This window comes from Plecotus auritus, assembly GCF_963455305.1.
Source record: "Plecotus auritus genome assembly, chromosome: 8".
Classification (NCBI taxonomy): domain Eukaryota; kingdom Metazoa; phylum Chordata; class Mammalia; order Chiroptera; family Vespertilionidae; genus Plecotus; species Plecotus auritus.
In genome coordinates, this window is record NC_137782.1 from 72,303,184 (window position 1) to 72,309,183 (window position 6,000).

Here is a 6,000-nt window from a genome sequence, read left to right on the forward strand (position 1 = left end):
TAGTTGCCATACTGTGAGGAAGACCACCCCATATGGGAAGACCACATGTAGGTGTTCCAGCTGACAAGGCCAGCTGCACTCCAGGCCAACAACCAGCATCAACTGCCAAACATATGCCCCAGGAAACCCTCTGATGACTCCAGCCCCCGCCACACTCTGACGGTAACCCTATGAGACATCCTGCCACACTGAAACCAGTTAACCCTCAGAACTAGGAAAGAGAATAAGAAAAGAAAATTCTTATGGTTGTTTCCAGTGATCCTAATGGTAGGGTCACTTATTACACAGCAACAGATGAAATACTAAACACCCTGTGTTTACTAGAACAGAAGACCCTGTGATCCTGAGTGTTCGACTGAATTTTCTGCCCTAAACAATTAATTCATCATTAGGGTAATGTTATTAATTTTAGGCTATACCGTAATAGCTTTCATTTTCTTAAAGGGGAGTTGTTTTTGCTTATAAACCAAACACATCATACTACCTTCATAAGTCATTTGACTAATTTCTCCATTTTCATTATGAGTAACTATTCTGTTATCAAGGTCTTCTGATACTTTATATTTGTAACTAGAGGCCCAATGCACGAAATTCGTGCAAGGGTAGGCCTTCCTTCCCCCTGCTGCTGGCACTGGCTTCCCTCTGGCACCCAGGACTGGGTTTCCCTTGCAGCTGTGGCTTCATCCAGAAGGTCATCCAGTCTAATTAGCATATTGTGCTTTTATTATTATAAGATGCTTTCTTAATTCCCTCATAATAAAAATTTTCTATCAACCTTTAGTCTCTTAATCTCCAGCCTCTACACTCAAGTCATTATATTGCTTCCCCACCCCACCCCCCAATATTCCCACTACTTTACCTAAAGCTTCAAACGTATATGCTGGTAGAGGCCAGTTAGGTCATGCAAATTAGTAAATTAGGCCAGGTGGAAGACCATAGGGAGCTCTGGGAATTGCAGCAAATTGGATTTTGCAGCGCTCATCTAAGAGAGGTAGAGCCACTCAAGTCCAATTGTTGTCAAGTAGGAATACAGGCCCAGTATTTTAATATCCTGTGAATTTTTTAAAAGAGAATACATCTTTCCAGATTTCTGTGACAAATCACCAGTTATTTAATTTAATTTATTTTAATTTAATTTCATTTAAGTGGCTTAAAGCAACAATATTTTACTTATTGACAATTCTGCAAATCAGTGACGTGGGCCAGGTTCATCTGGGTAGTGTGACTCAAAGAAACTTATCTGCCACCTTCCTGTCCAGTTCACCTCCAAAGCCAGTTCAGAGATGGGCACACAAACCAAACTATTCTAGTAAGAAAACTTCTCCAGGGTTTTTATCATTGGAACTGATAATAAAGAGCTACTTTTCTCCTTCCTTGTTCTTGGACTAAGCCCAGTTCTGCCATTGGCCTTGTGCCTAGCCAAGTGAAGAAGCCTGCCTTCAGTAGGAAAAAATGCAACTAACCTCAGAGAAAAGCAGAAAGGAAAGACCAGGAGAGTTCTGATAGTGATCAGGTCATGACTTCAGCTTCCTTCCCACAGCTAAGTTATACAAACAATGAACCTCTCTTCTGTCTCTTATGCCCATTGAATGTCCTTCAGAATACAGCACTAGGCCCACAGATGTTATTTAATAAATATATGTTAAATTCAAATAGAAAAGAATAACATGAGATACCACAAAACCCAAAAGAGTAACTACATTAAAAAAAGACAATATTAATGTTGACAAAGATGTGGAACAATTGGGACTCTCAAACACTTGCTGGTGAGAATGAAAATTAATACAATGATTTTTGGAACTTCTTTAGCAGTGTCAGGTATACTTGAATATAAATATCCTAGGACCATCAATTCTAACTCTAAATGTAGACACAACAGAAATGCAAATTATATGTTAAATAAAACACAATGTAAGACAATACTATTCACAGTAGCTCCAAACTAGAAGCAACTCCAATGTCCATCGACAGTAAGATAGATAAATAAGTTGTAGTATATTCTTACAATGAAGTAGTATACAGCAAAGAAGATGATGAGCTTGAGTTAATTAACAGTATAGATGTAAACCTCATAAACATGATATTGAAAAGAAGACAAATGCAGAAGTATACATAGTGCATGATTTCATTTATAATATACAAAACAGGAGAAACCAGCTTTTACTGCTAGAAATCAGGACAGTCAGTACCTTCCTGACTGGAATGGCACATAGGCATTCTGTATTGTCTCCATGGTATTTACTCTCATGGTTTGTGCACTCATAAACTTTTATGAGGAGTTTATATAAAGAAATTAGAGTGGGGATGGTTTTGTGGTTCTCTGGACAGTTGTATACTGGCCAGGTTCCTCATCTCCCCCTGAGTGGTATGCCTGGGATACCCTTTGTCTGTAGTAGAGGGGGAAGGAGGTGAGAACTGTGAGAAGCACAGCTATATCCATAAAGGAGCAAAGCCTTCAAGAGAAAACACTTCTGTCACACAGGAAAAACATGTTCCCCGACTTGCCCCATCTGTCACACCATATGCAGCAGCATCTATCAACACCCAATTTGCTGTATATAGTTAGGACATTCCTTCCATGAAGGAGAATAACTTACCCCAATTAGGTCTGAAGATTAAAATGTTTTGAGGCTTAATGTTCTGTGAGTCAAATCAGTATCAATTTCAAACAGACTCAACTTAACAGAGGTGCATCTGGAATTTTTCAAAACCCAGAATCCACACCTAAAACCTTAAATTCCAATAACCCTATCTCAGTCCACAATCTTTCAACTTTCTTTTCTTTCTCCTCATTTTTCTATACGTGTACTTCATTTAGACCTGGACTCATAGGCCATTTTACTTTGGGAAGTTATATGAGCACCTTTTCTGCATGGCAATTTCTCTAACCTATTCTCAAGGATCTAGTAATTTCAATTAATTTAACCATTAACTTTTATTTGGTTGTTCTTTTGATATTCAATAACATTTGCCTAGAAAAACCTCACTCCTACCATTCTAGTTCTTTTAAGACCTCTAACTAGTCTTTGAGATCCAATAGTGAAAAATCACAATTATATTGCTACAAATTCATGGTCTCTGACCAATGCTAGACTTTCATCTGTTCAGTAATACGCTTTCAAGTCCAAATATCCACCCATCCTCTCATTTCAACTGTTCTACTACCTACTCTCACTTTCTATTTCTATGAGAAAATTCATCTGGTGAGCTTTCCCTCCTGCAGTGCCACCTTCATAGGTGTGTGGCCTGTGTAGTCACTTAGGGCCCCATGCTTGGTTTAATGCTGTTTTCACTGTCTTGAAATTCTTAAATTTTGTAACACAGGGCTCCACATTTGAATTTTCACTGGGTCTTCCAAATCGTATAGCCAGTGCTAACCCCCTGCCAAGTGGTAACATGGCATTCATATTCTTCCCGAGGCAGGTCTCCTGCCTCAGAGATTATATCTCTCCTCCCCATCAAGGTGCATTCCCTTTTTCTTATTAATTTTTTTGAAAATTTAGATGTAATTTACATACCATAAACTCACCTTTAAAGGTATGTAATTCAGTGATTTTTAGTGTATTCACAAAATTATGCAACCATCACTACTATCTAATTTCAAAACACAAAAACTAACAATCACTCAAAACCATTAAGATTATCTCCCCCTAAAATCTCCCCTCCCACAGCCCCTGATACTCACTAATCTATTTTTGCCTTTATAGATTTGCCTATTCCAAACATTTTGTATAAATAGAATAATACAACATAATATGTGGCTTTTGGGGTCTGGCTTCTTTCACTCAGTGTAATGTCATCAAGGCCAAGGTGAATTCTTATACCCCTTCTTTCAACCAGACCCTCCTCTCTCCTTATAACCTTTGCCCCAGAGTTAATTCCACTATCTGTCATTTCTTCCAGGGTCTTTTCTCTGTAAGCCAGTGTCTTTAAATCTTTTTCAATCTTCACAACAAAACTTATTCATTCCATCCCACAACTTTTCCCACGAGTCCTTCCTCTCTGCTTCCCTTCCTAGCAAAGCTCCTTAGCTCTCTTTGCTTTCTCATCTCCCATTTATGCCTCCAGCTTCTCCAGTCTGACTTCTCCCCAGACAAAAAAAAAGAAAAGCAAATGGTTTCTAGTCCCATGTGACCAACGAAAATGCTCCTGAACAATCCACAGTACAAGTGGATTAGTTACTTAACCCATGATGTTCCTGCCCTTGGATTTCTTGACTTGACTGCACGGTTTGACGTGGCTGGCCACTCCCTTGTCGATATTTCCTTTTCCACTGGCCTCTTGGTCCTCTCCCCCCAGATCCCTTTGACTATCCTGCTCACTGTTATCCCCCAGAATCTTTATGTTTCCCACCACCTCTAAATTTCAGCACTCCTCAGAACTCTCCACTTGGTTCTTTCTTATTCTCACGCTATAATTTTCACTGGGTCCTTTGTCCAAACTGAGCTATCACACATCTGTTAAGGATTCCCAAGTCTCTGTTTCTTGCCTCCTGGGTTCCAGACCCATATTCAAATGTATACTGAATATCTCTCCATCTGCATATCCACTGGCTCCTCAACCTCCTTAAATTTATTCATAAAAACATTCAAAATTCTTTCCAACTTAAGTGAATGAGACTTTGGTCTATTATCCAAACTATTCCCCACAGAAACATGGACTCAAAACTTCCTAATATTAAGTGGCATATGTAGGGAAACCATTGTCTCAATTAGCTTTACAGGAACTGTAGACCAAAGGAGAGTGGAAGAAGCTTCTTTCATGTAGATTCAAGCCCCCGTCCTGTTTAAATGTGCCCTCAAACTCCTCTGCAATAGGTTCCCCAAATAGTCACATAAATCTTGCAGACCAGATACCTCCTGAAACATCTGTGATCCAGTAACGATAGTAGTGGTTTTAAAACATAAATTTTTGGGGATTCTTCCCATCAAAAGGTGGGTTCTTTGCCCTTCCACTTGAATCAGCCAATCCTGATGACTTCCTTGCAATCAGTAGAGTGCAGCAGAAATGACACTGTTTCCAAAGCCAGGCAGATAAGAAAAAGGCCATGCAGAAAGCCCAGGCAGCTTCTGCTGATTCTCCTGGGTATTGTTCTGGGAAAGCCAGTTATCACATAAGAAACACAACTACCCTGAGACCCCCACACCAGAAAGCCATGTGAAGGTGCCCCATCAGCAGCCCAGATGAACTCCCGGTGGACAGCCAGCATTCACTGTCAGCCCTGTGAGCCACCATGGACAACCAACCAGTCAAGCCATTGGAGGACTCTAGCCCAGCCAACGACTTCAACCATATGAGAGACACCCCAGGGATCCCTTCCCAAATTTCTGACCCAGCAAAGACTAAGTTCCTGTTTTATGCTGCTACATTTTATGTTAACTTGTTACTGACCTATTGAGATAAAACAAGGTTGTTATGGCGAGTGAGTTAATAGTAACAGGAAAAACCTGTGAGCTCTATTAGGCCAAAACCACAGCCATCATGTAGACTCAGGGTCAGGCCTGTAGCTGGCGCCCAAAGAGTCAATAAGCAAACAGGGCCCTATAGAAATGTGTAAAATATTTTATCCCCTTGTACTTTTAAATATATTAGCTTAATTTTTTTTTAATCATAGAAATAAATTTTGACTGGCTTCCAGTGGTAATGTTTTCTGGTTAAAGCTAAAAACAAACACCGTAAGTCAGGGCTCTTTCGAAGGGCAGAGACCTTAGAACATAGATGTATATGTAAGAGTGAACTGGAGAGTTTCTTAGAAGCAGGAACTGTGCTCCCTTAGCAAATCCACTGATTAGAGTCATGTTTACACATCCGCTGTCAGCTTCAGTCATTTGTTTATTTGGAAGGCACATCCCCTTTGGTCCAGGTTTAAGGGGCACAGTCAGTGTGTGACTCCTCACATCTTACATTGGGACACACACACACACAACTAAAATTTGCCTCAACACTTACAAAGTGGCCTGAAGCAGTTAGTAAAAATGAAAGAAATTGTCAAATAGCACA